This window comes from Macrobrachium nipponense, chromosome 44 (genome assembly GCF_015104395.2).
Source record: "Macrobrachium nipponense isolate FS-2020 chromosome 44, ASM1510439v2, whole genome shotgun sequence".
Taxonomy (NCBI): Eukaryota; Metazoa; Arthropoda; class Malacostraca; order Decapoda; family Palaemonidae; genus Macrobrachium; species Macrobrachium nipponense.
In genome coordinates, this window is record NC_087221.1 from 3,184,530 (window position 1) to 3,201,320 (window position 16,791).

The following is a 16,791-nucleotide window of genomic DNA, read 5'->3' on the forward strand; positions in this document are numbered from 1 at the left end:
CTTACTGGATAACTATAAAGGGGAAGTTTTGCTTTTTCGGATTATTTAGTACAAGTACAAACTAGATACATGAAATTTACAAATCTTAAAGATCTTGAAAACGAATTATATAAATTTGCCTTAAAGAACCCCCCCCTAACCCCCCCCCCCCCCCCAATACATAATATTAACTTAGTTAATTGTTTAAATTACAGCAATAAGCAACAGAAAAATGGAGATGAAATTGATATTAGTATAAATACAGGCGAATGCCCAGGCAGGTATTTTACATTTCCTTCCCGAAATTTCGTGCGCTGTGGTGTTTTAAAGGAAATATAAGAAAAAGAAAGATTCTGCGAATGGACATATGAACACTAACCCACCAAGACTAAAGTACTCTATTTAAAATACGTAAACTTAAATATAAAATAATCAGACTTTCATGTTATTATTCTTGTTAGAAGTATTGCTGTTAAGATATACCTCTTTTTCGTATACAGTCAAGCATTTATGATATGCAGTTTTAACTCCCTTTCAAAGTACTTGTACAGGCTCTCAAATTATTGCTGATATTGATTACTTCAAAGGTAATGAATCTTTCAACTATTGGGTCTAATGAAAAAGCGTAACCAAGGATCATGCCAGTTTTTAAGTCGGTTAAAATACTGACAAATTCTGTTTTGATCTTATGAGAAAAAAATCGATTTTCAGGTTTCAGCACAACTTTGTAACTGAATGACATTGTTTGTTTAACAAACAAAAAAAAAAATAAACAAAGGAAAAAGTTCTAACAATATATGTTTTTATTTTCTGCTATTTCCTCTGGTGGTTCCTTTCACATCAATCTTTACTTCGGTGAGGTTCCTTTCTAACAACCACAGTAGCTACCAATGAAACACTTTCATATCCTATACATATTTTTCACTCGTAGGTTAACAAACCATATTGAGTAAACTTTATTGCAGAGGAAAGCACAGTACGAGCATAAAACTGTAAATTTTTTAGAGGATCGAACAGTAAGCAAGCATACAAGATCCTATAAGAAAAAAAACTGCAGGGAACAAAAATGAGTAAAAAAAATGGCATCCACCTATATAGAAATGATATCTTCACCAGCTGAGCAGTAACCAAGATATAGGAGTTTTTCATAGTAAAGGTTCCAGTTTTTTTTTTTTTTTCTTTTTTTCCAACCCCGCCCCCACCCCCCTTTTTTTTTAACTCGTTGACACATGCCATTTCACTAAGATTTCCTGGAACACAAATACCATAAATTTTAGGTTGCGATATCCGAGTTGATGATCTTCCATAATGCGGTCCGTGGTAGGGTTTTTTGCAGCCAAAAATATTGCAAACCCCGTTGTAATTCTGCTGCTTGAGGAGAGCATTATAAAAAAAGGGAGAGAGCAGAGAGAGAGAGAGAGAGAGAGAGGAGAGAGAGATGAAAGAGAGAGAGAGAGAGAGAGTAGAGAGCATTATTTAGAAATATTTTCACTCCCACCGAACAAAATTTTTTATTATCCCTGTATTCCACAATGCCCCAGTTTTTGCTTCGCCATTGTTTATAGATATTATCATCTGAACAAAGTATGACACAAATGGGTAATGAAGATGTATATAAATTGACTGCAACGTTTCTCTTAAAGCCATGGACGGGGAAACGTCTTGGACCCCTCTATTGGTTTCTTTCGTTCCAAACAGTGAACTGGGTTTATGATGATTAGTTCACAATGATGGATTGTATGAAGGCTGGGAAAGGGGGCGCTGCTCTAGCAACCTCATCCAGGTGCCGTAGAGATTTGCTGAAATCCGGAAGGATAACACATTCTGAAGCCATTTTTCCCACGGGGGAAAAGATAATAGCAGAAAGGAAAGGTTAATGGCAACGTTGGATCAATCGCATACAACGGAATTAAACACCGGAATTGATGCATCAAGAGAAGGTAGTTCTGTGTCGATGGAGTATTGTTTTCGAACCTTTGTTGAGTACGTTGTGATAAAAAGAGGCAGAGTCAAAATGGTTCCACCAAGAAAGGAAGGGGGAAAGGGGTTCAGGGTTTTAGTTTTTTGATAGCTTGTGTAAGTTCATGCTGAAGACGTGAGGGATAGCGAGGCCAATTAAGTCTCTTAAGAAAAAAAAAGAAAAAAAAAAAAAAAAAAAAAAAAAAAAAAGAAGATTTCCGGACTTAATGGGATTGCCAAATGAGACTTCTGCAGTGTGATGAAGAAAAATGCTTATGACCGACCATAATGTACCAAGATAACGTCTAGATTCAAGGAGGGGAAATTTCCAAATAACGGGGAGGGGAGAGGAGTATTTTTCCCTTTTTGCCTTTTTTTTGAATGGTATAAGGGGATATGGAGACCTGTAAAAATTATAGTAGAATAGAAAAAAAAAGGTCAAGCATATATGATTTTATCTAGAAATGGAAACGACAGAGGGCAAAAGATTTGATAAGGGCAAGAACAGTGTAAGGTTTAGACAAGGGTTGAAGATGTTGTCCTTCAACGCGATATAGGAGACACTTAAAAGTAGAAGGTATAAAGCTTCATTAGGCTTACATAGGACATAGGGAATCACCCTTAACAAGTACGATAAATAACAACCTTGGGAAACACATCTTAAAAAATTATATTTTAAGATATGAGGGTTTGACTAACAAAAATTATACTGTTAACGGATTATAAAATATCACTGGGAATGTGGTCACACCTAGAAAATTCATTTGATCTAACATTAATCGTAATCTGCGTAGTCCTTGGTAATTACATATCCGAAATGTGTTTTTGCCTTTAAATCAAGCAATATACTGCTTCATTTGGAAAACAAAAGTTGCTGCTCCCCTTATTTTTTCGAAAACAAAAACGGATTTTTTATAAACAATTTAAATGTGCGTATCATACGCATCAACATGATCCTTCATATTCAATCAATGGCCCTGTTTAGCTGGAACTACCTAATGTTTGAAACACTTGATCATTTGAAACATCCTATAAATCATCTCTTTTCAAAACCTGGGCCTACAACTGATTTTTTGTGCTGCGTTGTGGATTCAATTAGATTTCCATATGAAAAAAAAAAAAACTTTAGTCGAAATTGATAATTCCAAAGTTTGAGTCAATAGCCAATAATTTTTGGTTTCAATTATAAACTTCTAGAGTCGCAGGTTATAAAAAAAGTCATTTGAATTCTGGTGAAACAACCTAATACAGCCTATTTCTATTCCGAATGTAGCTTTGTTGATGCATTTTGAAGCTTTAGCTCCTCCAGCCAATTGTTTAGTGGGCTCTTTTCGGCCTTCAGCGCCTTGTACAGGGAAAGGAGCTAAGGCAGGTTGGTCAGCATAATATAAGAGATCCATAAAATAAGAAATGAAATTACAAGGATCCGAACGTGGAACGGGGAGAAAACCTCACCAGTTGCAACTAGAAATGAAGAGATAGTTGCGGTCAACAACCAAGACTGAAAAGGGAGAGGGACGGATGTAAACGTATAAGGGCTCAATTATAATAATGGTAATTTCAAAATAGCCTTCGACGAGAGAATTAAGTTAACGTTACCTTCTGGTTTTGTGAGTTTAATCTTTATTTTACGATAATTACACCTCATCTCAATTATAATCGACTTTACACACGCCGTAAAATAAAATCACCAATTTTGTTTATTTCGTGCGCTGACCGTTGTTAATATAGAATAAGCGAATAACATAAACCATAAAAGAACCCCAGGTCATCATGTATATCATAAACTAAGAAGGGTTTTAACTTTTAAATAAAAGATACATTTCTACCATACTTTTCCGGTGATTTATTGTTGGCTTGTAATAATTTTTAGAATTGGTTTTTGAGCCATAACACTCCTGGACATTATTTTAGTATTTTACTCAATAGTTTATTTGCATTTGTACTTTTACATTCAATTTAATAAAAAAATTTTATATATATATAATAGATATATTATAATATATATATATTATATATATATAATATATAATATATATAATATATAATATAACTGAAATCGCGAAAGGTGTTTGGAACGTGATAAATACATAAATACAAATGTTTAGTTTTTCCTGTTCGTGCCTTATACTTTAAATAAATTTAATTAATAAATATATATATATATATTAATAGATATAATTTATATATATAGATAAATTATATCTATATATATTATATATATATTAATGAATTCAGTTTAAACCATATTTTCCTGAAATTCCCACGTATCAATCAAAGTTTAGTAACTATATGTAAAAGAATTTTCAAGTTATCATCCGCATCTCAATGCACCTAGCTTATTTTATGACGATTATGTGGAAGCATCCTATGGTTTTTATATTTGTAACCTGCTTTTTCCTGTCCTCCCGAATCCTATATATATTTTCTTTTTTTATTTTCTGTTCCACGCCATAATCTTGAGGCTGATAATATGACCTTCTATGTAACCTATACAATTGGTGAGGATTAGTCCTAAGAGGGGTAAACCGTCAACTTTTAGCTTATTCTGCATGATATCTTTGTGGCAAATTAAAGAGATTTATTCTTCAACATTAAATTTACATTATCATCAGCTATGGTTCAACGCTGACATATCAAGAGATCTAGTTCAAAACTAAATATCATCCCACCAGAATATACAAAATCACCCATTATAAAACAATTTTCTCCTCCGGGATATGATTCAGGACCCAAGAAAGTTTTCTGGCTATTCCATTTATGTACTCGCCGGATTTCCATTTAGAAATGCAACATCGTAACCTACAGTTGGGTCTAATGCTCTCTAGATTTTACATATTTATGGTATTCTTCTTTGGAAAGGTATTCAGCAACTTGAATGGTTTGAATTCTATACTCCCCAGATTAACTTTATTTTCATAAATGCGTTTGTTTGTTAAAATCTAGAACATTCCAGTTAAATTCTGTTTCTGTGGTTTTCAGCATTCCCAGGCTTTCTCTTAAAAAAAAGAATCAGATATCGATTAAGAATCGAAAAGTAGCCTAAAAATCTTGTTTCTGTACTGACACAAATTCCGCCACCTCATATCGTTCGCTATAACGATTAATGTTCGCAGATTTCTGATACGCTTCATTTCGAAGTTTTCCTTTTCCTTTCGTAATGATTGGTGAAAACCTCCAGGGCAAGTAAATATATCAGGAAGGGAATAGATAATTACAAAGGAAATTTAGACTTATGCGTGAATGATAAGAAAAAATGGTCTATGGGTCATCTGCACAAAACCTTGCTTTCACAAAATGTCGGAAAAAATAAAGTGACTTTTACTACATTAGGTTCTTTTTTTCTTCTTCTTCTTCATTTATTTTATCTGGCATTGAATTTTTTGGGTGAAGGTTCGATAATATAATACAATATTAAAGAAAATCAGAGGAAGAAAAGAGCCCAATTTCCTTGAATTTTTATGGATAAGCTTTTCAGATCGGTGGAAGATTATACTGGAATGGGAGAGATCGTTAGTGTGGAATTAGTTTGTTTTTTTTGTTTGTCGAGGGGTAAAGGGCAACGAGGGCAAGTTTTAACGCTGATAGATGCGTGCAAACCTTTCATATTTGATCCGGGTTTAGTTGGAATAAATTAACTTGACTTGGGTCCCTACCAAGGTGATCGTTCCCATCGTTTTGTTGAATTTATCTCCTCTCCCCCCGTTTTATTAAGTTTCGTGGTAAAAAAAAAAAATCAAAAAAAAAAAAAAAATGTTTTTCGTTGGTTTTTATAACTTTAACGCCTTGACAACTGACCGGGCAAGATATTTTTTGCGGTATTTTTTAGGGTCCCTACTATATCAACTAATTTGTTTTTTTTCTAAAACAGTTTTCGTTCCAAATATAGGGAAATTTCTCCAGGCAAATTCTCTTATTTTAATTCAGGCTTATACAAGGCAAACTAAATAATTGTATTTGGTGTGCAATACATAGACCCACACCGACAGACCCATACCCCTACACACACATATACAAGGGTATAATACGAGCTTTGTTTTATAAATAGTTTGGGGAAATAAAAGAACAAAAATGTCATTTTAAGGGAAAAATGTTTAAAAATGCAAACATAAGCATTTCCAAGGCTTCGTTTTGCCGATGAGGTGAATTTTTAAAAATAATGGTTATCATTAATGGCCAAGTCAAGATGGGCGCGCACGGGCATGTCGAGAAACACGTATTGGGCTTATTCGGGGCGGGATGTGGGAGGAGTGTGTGTGTGTGGTGTTTTGGAGGAGGGGGGGGGGTCGGGGGGGTGGGGGGGGGTGAATGTGGGAGAGGTGCTCGATCACTTTGACTTTGTTAACTCCAAACAGCCTCGCTTTTCCACCAAGAGCGTGTTCGAGTTACAAGTGTCAGAATTCCTTATTCATTTATTTGGGGGGGAGACAATGAGGCAAGAAACTGGAGGGGTAATGCCTTGACCGGTTCCATAATTTTGAAATCTGCAGATATGAATGTTTCATTTCTGGGTTTTTGCAACTATAAACTCCAACTGTTATTTTAAAAAAGGCAAATCGTTTTTTCCAGGGCCCAAGTGAATAAAATACTTCCAAATCAAATGTATTCTTTAGATACAGAACAAAGAAAGGGGGAAAATGGAAATAAATTTCAACCTGAAACCTTCTTCCTCTCCGTTAATGGTATTCAGTGGACTCCTGATAAGGAGAGAAAAAGCAACCCCTAATGGAATCTCCGCCGGGGCCCCCCCCACCCCCCCCCCCCCCCCCATCAAAGAATAGGCCCTTTCATTCCTTAAACCACCAATCAAGGTTGTTAAACCCTAATTTTTTTAAAAAATCGCTTTTGTTCTCCATCAAAAAGTGGTTCCTCATAACACCATCAAGGAAAAAACAAAATATATACTTAAGAAAACTAAGTTTCGTTCTCTGTCAGATGAAAAAAGAATGGGAACATTTATTGGGAAAATTTTACCTTTCCGTTCCAGTCTTTACCTGAAAAAGTTAGCAACGGTATAGTCATGCAGTATTTCGAAAGATGGTAAAATAGCTGGCGATGTTCAAAGTGCATTTTTCATCTCTAACCTGCATTCCCTTGCCATCATGGATTACTTTCATTTATCATTCAGCATAAGGCCCTAGACCTAACTCCTGATTCAACAACTTCCATGACATTTACACTATTATCTTGATACATCAAAGGCTAATCCAATAAATTTTAGATTACATGAACTCTGCTCTCAGTGATTTATTATTTGAATGGACTGTAATGGTTATATTCTTTTAAAAACTGCGAGAAAAAACTTAGAATCAAAAGGCTAGCAATCCAGTTTGCCTAATGCACTACAATCAAATCAAATCCTCCCCTCCCCTAGGCTCCCTGCCACCTTAGCCCCTGACTTACTCAGCATTAAAAAGAAAAACGGTTATTTTAAAAAAAACATTCGCCTCACCGCCCGAGCGAAGCCTGAAAATGCTCAGAATTACCCCTGTTTTCTTTCATTTCCCCGAAATATATGCATAAACTCGTGTTGCACCCCCTGTATATACGATTAAAACCCCCCACCATAAGAAGGCCCTAAAGCAGACAGTTTGGTAAATGGTTTTTCCCTTATTCCATACGGCCTACGGTTTCGAGATCGTCCCTTGTTCTCAATCCTCAAGGATAAAAAAATAAAAAAATACAAAATGTAAAATACACAAGAAATATATGCAACAACGAAATGTTTAGTATATAAATCAAACAAGTAAAGTTTATTGATAAAGTAAACCCATCAATAAAGCAAGGTAAACCTAAAATAGAAAATTGTTACAAAAAAGAAGACAACTAAATAGAATATTTTAACTAACAGAAACTTATTCCTTTAAAGTTCCAGTTGCTGGTATGAAATTATATAACATATAATAATATATTATATATTATATATAATAATTATATAAGATTATATAGATATACTATATTATATATATATATATATAATATATATATATATATTATATACATGAGGGTTAAGGGTGTGGGTTCCAAGCTACATGCAGGGGGCGTGGTTAGAATGGATTAATAGTTCCAAAAGCGGGAATTTAGCTTCTTTAATCGCTAATGATTCAAGAAATAGGGTAGTTGAGGATGTTCATGTTAGCTGCTTAGTATATTAAAATCATTTGTTATTTGAGGGTCCACAATAATACCGCTGATAGGTAGCGGTAGTAAAATTCTATCAAAACTACGTAAAAAGTTTTTCAAACCCAACCCTGGGAGGTTCATCTTTAGTGAAATGAAACCAATTTAACCTTAAATGCCATTTTAGGTAAACAAGAAATATGATTGTCCAAGATGCCTTGCCCGTCGGCAGTCAGATCTCCAACGGTCACGGTGATTGTGGAATAAAAGTTGGTCAATGGGCCCAACCAAGCGTTAAAATATACAGGGTCTGTCTCACGAGGCGGTACTTAAACCTATCGCCGCCCCTTGTGAAACGTCATCATTACAAAAGGACCATATCTTTTATGAAACTATATTTACGGGATTAAAACATTTCATATAACTTATTTTTGCGATGGGGCGTTTTTTTTATTTTATTAAACTTTTTCCTTTTTTATTGCATTGTTGGTCCGGTATCACTACTTTAAAGCCAAACAAAGAATGCTCTTTCCAAATGATGTAATAGCACATTACAATTAAACTTTACTTTCAAACCCACAAGCGCGCACAAGAAAAAATTATCTACGCAAACAAACAAAAATGTGGCAATTACTTCATGCCTTCCAACCTACATACATTTCACGTTTCGTAGCGTACCTGACTACAAGGATGATGATAGAAAGAAACCTGGGAAAAAATGGTTGGATTGAAAAGCTGATAAAATTTTACATAGATAATTGCATAAATAAAATTGATAGGTTGTTCTCAAACAAAAATATTCGAGGAAATCTAGGTCAAAGCAGACCTAACAAAAACAATTTAAAATTTTATGTAAATATTTACCACCAATTTTTTCTTATATAACTTTTTTCATCCTTATTACGTTTTGCTAGATACCATGTAAAAGTAAAAAGAATGCCCTTTCAAATTGGTAATATTGACACCATTACCAATTACAATTATGTTTTCAAACCCATAATCCCGCACAGAAAAATATTATCTAGCACCGCAAAAAATTATGAAAAAGTTAAGCGTTCGTGTGGCCGATATGAAATCTACCCCGCCCCTCCCCCTTGTGAAACGTCATCAAGATACATCCAGCCAAGATCCTGACGTAATGAACTTTTTTGGTACTTTTTTTCAATAAATATTATTTAATCCGTTTTGATGGCATGCCATAATTAATACCTTTATGTATAGCCAGTTTGTGTTATATGTAAACTTATCTGTTCGGAAGTATATTATGTGATATGAAGTGCTAATGAGACAAAATTTGCTGGAAATGTGGTTCCCTGTAATCATTTTCTTCATCCATTTATTCCTTTGATACCTTTATCATCGTATAATGGAAATGTAATTCTTATACTTTTCATATTGTTTTCTTTTTTTGGTGGCCAAGTCGTGGAAATGCAACTGCCTATTTTTTAGCACTGCCTGTACCATATTTTCTTTTGTATTTTATTGCATAACAATAAGTATTCACAATAAGATTTGGAAAAAAAATTTAATTAATCTATCATATTCTTAACCTTTAAATCATAAACAAAAAAAGTTTGCTTTTCAAAGTGAGGTGATGAACACAGTGAACAGAACGAAATACAATTTCTTAAGATTTATTTTAAAACTCTTGATAATATTCTTACCTGAAACCAGAGAAAAGAGAGAGCAGAACGAGGAGAGAGAGAGAAGAAAGAGAGAAAGAGGAGAGAGAAGAGTTATCATGTTTTCAAAAGAAATGGACTTTAAAGAGAATGGCAGCCCAACCAGCATATAGTTTAAAGTAAATAAATAAGTAAAGAATAAACATATGAAGAAAGCTGGAATAGCTGTGTGTTCAAACTGGTATATTTTGTTTTTGCAATAAAACAAGGTTTGGTGACTAAATGAGAGAATGGGTATTAAAAAATCAACATGTGACCTCTACAGATTTTTATCATCAAAATTTTATGAAAAACACCACGCGACATGGATTATAGTATAAAACTAAGGGCTCTTGAAGTATTCAGTGGAGAAACACTGGAGTGTTACTCTTGTGACGTCACAGTATTAGCTCCGCCCCCACTGCCAAGTTGAGCAGACCCTATATACTTTGAATGTTTATTAAAAAACATCAAGCATGTTACCTCTTTACAGGTTTTATCAGATTTTATCCAAAAAACCATGCTATATGGATTAAATGTATACTAAAGCTTCTTTAAGTCATTCAATGGAGAAGCACGAGTAGTGTTACTCTTCTGACGTCACAGTATTAGCTCCGCCCCCACTGCCGAGTTGAGCAGACCCTATTACTTTGACTCTGGGCCAACTAGGTATTTATCTCTCCTCTGTGCTATATCTGGCTGCTATCCTGCTGGATCGTTTGCACAGGCTGACGTGATGTTGCAAGCAATATTTCATCAGGTGGAGACAAAGGTGTAATGCTATCCGGCACTCCTGTGGAGGAGCAGGAGAGGAAAAACAGCCTGTCCTCAAATTAAAACCTCTAACTAAAGGCATGAATATGTAAAAATTAACAATTGGGTCCTCGTTAACAAACGACTTGTTACCTTTGAAGGATTCTCCCAAGTTGATGGCGGCCCCCTTCAACTTCGTGCACTTTAACTCTCTTTCGACATATCTCATGAAGTTTGACAAATTCATCTAATTATATTATGAATTCTTACTACGATGGCATTCAACAGCAAAGACTTTTTTGTTTTCCTGCTTGTGCACACTGGTCTATAACATCATGGTCTTCTCAATAGTCTTTTCAGAAAAGTTTCCTTCGCCTCTGACATGCTTAGACCTTGGATTCTTCGTTTCAGTCTGTCTTAGTCTTACACCAATATTTTTTTTTTCATGCAGTGAGAATTGTAAAAGCTAAATAGATTTTAAAAACAAACTTGTGTTTGCTTCAATGGAGGAAAAGTTATATATTAAAAGTGCAGATAGGACCACTAGGAGGAAAAGGAAAAGGAAGGGGCTCTCATCACTTTGAATGACACCTTTAAGGGAAATACAGGCATTTATGTACAACTTACTTTAGGTGAAGAAATTTGCAAAGGGCCAGAATTAAGACCTTCAGAAATGTGTCCAGCCTTCTTTAATCTGATAATGTAGATCACCACCCCTCACCCGTTCCAGAGTCTATTTTACAAGCTACCTATTAGATAACGAAGCCTCATGATGTCATTCAGGAAGAAGACCGGCACTTTGTCCTGCCTCGAGGATCACAGAGAATTCTGGAAATGAATACGACCCAATGACTTGTTCACATATTTTAATCTTGTTTATCATTTTGTGTGTTTATTTATTTGGATTTATTCATCAATATTATGTCTCTCATTTAGATAGTGATCAAGTCCACAGAAGGATGGACGAAAGCTATAATCCTTGTCAATATTCCCAAAAATATATTTCGTCTGGATAAACAAGTATATTACTGTAGATCTCTCTCTCTCTCTCTCTCTCTCTCTCTCTCTCTCTCTCTCTCTCTCTCTCTCTCTCTATATATATATATATATATATATATATATATATATATATATATATATATATATATATATATATATATATATATATATATATATATATATATATATAAATATATATATATATATTTATACATATACATAAATTATATATATATATATATATATATATATATATATATATATATATATATATATATATATATATATATATATATATATATATATATATATATATATATATATATATATATGTGTGTGTGTGTGTGTGTGTGTGTGTGTGTATGTATATATACAAAGGTATAAACTGCGAAGGAAAGATAAACAACGTAGTAGCTGCAAGATCTTTCGACTCAACGTCCTTTACTTAGCAGACAGACTGACTTACATGAGAAACTGAGAGTATAAGGAAAGATTGTATAAGTGACAGATAGGGGTTATAAGGAGATTATACCTAGAATCCAACACACCTGGAGAATGAATGAGTAACCTTTCCAAACAAGCATAAACACGGGTACAATTTTAAGAACTAAAATATTAAGTCCAAATGCTCAGACACTGACAAGACAACTAAAGGATTATACTGGGCGGCAGCTGACCACATTCAGATCTTTGGTAAACAAAAACTTATTCACAAAACATTTTACGCATACATATACAAAGAAAATATATATATAAGGCAACTACTTTGTATTTATGTCTGTAATTATATCTTTGAGGTCATTCCTAAACATGCTACAAATACAAGGGTCTAAATGAAACAGGCCACGACTAATGTTAAAATTTACAATAGGAAGTAAGTTGTATAATGGCAGATTCTAAAAAGATTTAGTAATAAGACATCTTTTGATCTTGCAATTACTGAACTAACCAATCCAATTTATCCGGTGGTTTGTTTTCACTTAAATGAATGAATATTGCATTAGATGTTTGCCAGTTCTGACCGAATATTTATGCTGTTTTTAATCTTCTAAGCCCTTGCTCAATTGTCCGAGATAAAATGAGTAGTCATATATATATATATATATATATATATATATATATATATACATATATATATATAATATATATATATAATACTATATATATATATATATATTATAATATATCTATCATATATATTATATATATATATTTCGATATATGATTATAATATATATATATAGATATATAATATATATATATAATAATATATATAGTATAATATATATATATATATATATATATATATAGGTATATATATATAGATATATATATATATATATTATATATATATATATATATATATATCATATAATATATATATATATATATATATATATCTATATATATATATATATATATATTATATATATGATATATATACATATACTATATATATATATATAATATATATATATATATATATTATATATATATATATAATACATATATATATAATACATTATATATAATATATTTTATGATATAAATATAAATATATATATATAATATATATATATATTATTATATTTATTTATTTATATTTATATGTAAGATAGAGGTTAAGAAACAACATTCTTCTATTTTTAGGCTCAGTTAAAGACTCTGATTACCTAACACTCTAGAGTCATTATATATCAAAAGTTAGTCATTCTACCTCCTTCCTTCTCAGATACGGTTGGTTGCGCCTTGGTATTTGTTTTTTATTTATACTTTTACTTTTTTCGTTTTTGTCAATTTTTTAGTTCGTTTTTTGTTCAATTCAAAGTAATTTTAGTCTTGTATTTTTTTTACTATATTAAGAATCCTGCTCTTATTGTTGAATGTTAATATGTATGTGTTTTTTTATCTCAACAGACTGAACGATGCACATTGTATTTGCGAAAACGTCTCAAAAAAATAAAGTCTCTTCTGATGTGGTGTCTGCGATTTCCTGAATGGATGTATGTGATATACCTGCATAGCCTATATATATATATATATATATATATATATATATATATATTATATATATAGATATATATATATATATAGATATATTATATAGGATAGATATATATATGATATAGTATATATATATATATATATATATATATATATATATTACATATATATATATATATATATATATATATATATATATATATATATATATATATATATATATATATATATATATAATGTATATAATATATATATATATCTATATATATATATATAAATATATATATATATTTTATATATATATATATTATATATATATATATATATATATATATATATATATATTATATATATATATATATATATATCGGGCTATGCAGGTATATCACTCACAAAAACCACGCACACACACACGTTCCTTTTTTTTCTCTGTCCTTGACACTGCAAATTAATTATTGAAACAACTTCTAAAGTCATCAGAAAGAAACTTTTTTCCATTCTCTAAGATATGAATCCTGATAAGTGGAAAACGAGGTTTGTTCGCCTCTAGCTCAAGGAAATATTTGACTCTTTTTTCGAGACACATAAGGGTGGGAACTGAATCCTTATTCATTGGTTACCGCAAGAATATAACCAAATTGAAAGTTTTCCTTTTTCACTTATCTGCATTGTCAAAACAATCCATAGCTAATTTTAACTATGCTTTTCCTTTCAAACAAACGAAGGAGATTAAATGATAAGGTGGGAGGAAGACGAAATCTGTACTAAGAATGATAAAAGCTGTAGACTAGATGGAAGAAAACACTAGGCAATTTTCTCAACCATGCCGTAATAGCACTCCGGTTTTTATGTATTGGTGATATCTCGCCATGCTGTGAGGATTTGTTGCTTTTTCAATAGACGGACAGTTTCATTACTTTCCCTGAAGTCATGCAAAATACGAGTAAGGATACAGGGTATTTTGCTCAACATGTCTCTCATGGATAAATAATGTTACTTAAATCAAGACTTAAAGTGCAAATAATAGAAGTCTAAAGAAGAGGAAGAGGAGGAAGAAGAAAACTGAAGAGAAGAAAAACAAAACTGAAATGACAGAAAAAAATAATGAAAACAAAGAGCAAGACAAGAGTATGGATTGCAGAGATAACTCATGGATACTACAATATGAGGCAATCAAGCAGCATACATACGAAGAAATAAATTACGACATGACAACACAAAAATAAAATCCTAAGAGGTTCTTAACCCAGATCTGCATATGATGGGGAAAGAGATAGAAAAAAATAGAAAAGAAAAGTCAAAGTCTGCTCCCTTTTGAAAAGAGGGAATTGCAGATTCGGTGAAAGATGTTTACTACACACCCAAGGTATGTCACAATTATGAAATCTATGGTAAACGTGCACCTAGACGGCTATGAGGATGAATGCAGAGATCTACATCCAAAAATATGCAAAAAAAACCTAAAAGAAAGAAAAGGATGTAAGTTCAACACAAAATGTAAATATATGCACCCTGTTGTCATTAATCAAAATCAATTAAATAATCAATTAAATAATAAAATCCAAAATAGAAAAGAAGAAAACCAAATAAAGAGTGGAACAAAGAACATGAGGTTAAGGAAAAAAACAAACCATCACCGCGCTATGGAGTGTCAGCAAAGAAATTGCAAGCATCAGCTCCAAGATACAAGCTCAAGAGACAAATATTGTATATACGATGCTAGGGGATGGTGCAGATATGGAGAAAATGCAGATTCATGCACAAAATGAATAATTATGATGAAGGAAGATCAAACATATTGGAAAAGTTGGATTTTTTAATGTCAGAATTTCTGGAAATGAAGAAAAGAACAACATACCACAACAGGAAAGAAACATGGGAAAACCCTTATTATTACCAATATTAAATGAAGGAGATAACAAAAAGCAAACCATCATAGTGATGAATGCGCAGGGTTTAGTTAGGAGTAACTCAAAAAGAAAAATAGAGTTTTTAGAAGAACAACCCAAATTGAAAAGAAAATATATATAATGAATATAAGTGAAACCTGGTATTACCCAAGAAAATGGTAATGATGATCAAATAAAAGGGTTCCAAACTTATAGATCAGATAGAAAAAATAGGAATCAATGGGGAACCGCAATATATGGGCGGAAAGACTTAAAACAAGGAAAAATCTATGAGAAATATAGTAACTCAGAATGTTAAAAATAATAGCGGTAGAATTTGAATCTGAAACATTAATGAACATAGTATATATAGACCCTCTAATACTAAAGAGTTTGACACAATAATAGAAAAATTGGATGATATATGTAGAAATCACAAGGACTGGACTATTCTCCTATCCGGAGACTTTAACTTTCATTTCGTAGATTGGAAGAACGAATAGGAGATTGTGGTTGTATTTATACATATAAAAAAAGATAGTAATAGTAGCAGCAAGAGAAGAGGCAATTCGAAAAGCTATTAGATATGCTACTAGAATACAACATTCAACAAATAAATCACCTGCCAACAAGAAAGGAAAATACTTTAGACCTAGTATTTGTGAACGAGGGAGTGAATTATGTTAAGAAATAATAGTTAATAATGCAAGTATTTCAGACCATAATGTCATAGAATTAACAGTCTATTCCAAAGCAAGTGAAAACAAAAAAGATTAGCAAAAGATGAAAAAGTGGAGGGATATGGAAAATACAATTTCTACAGTAAAAATAAAAATATAAAATGGTCAGAAATAAATGAAGAATCAAACAAAGATTGGGATAAAATTTTCGTAAGTGATAATACACAGGTAAATACGGAGATATTATATAAAATATTAGAGAAAATAATGGATAAATATATACCAAAGAAGAAAAGTAAACATCAGTCATGCATACCAAGAGACATAAGTATCTTGTTCCAGTAAATCTGAAAGTGGAAAAAAAGGTCTTGCAAAAGAAAAAATGCATGGAAAGTGATGGAACTAAAAAGTAAGATAGAAAATGCAGAACAAAAGATTATATAATCAAAGGAAAATGAAAAACAGGACTAGGAAGAAAAAGGAATAAAAGAAGAATAGAAATAGGCCCTCTAAGAATTGAAGGGAGATATAAGAGAGAATTTACCCCTAGAATTGATAATGAAGATAATGATACAGAATAAGGGATGAAAAATAGTGAATATTTATCAGACATAAATATTGATGAAGCCGATATTGTGCAGGCTATTAATGAAATTAAAAATGGAGCAGCAGCGTGGCCTGATGGTGTCTCTGCTATTTTGTTAAAGAAAGTAGTTCATTCTATCGCAAAGCCCCTTGCAATATTAT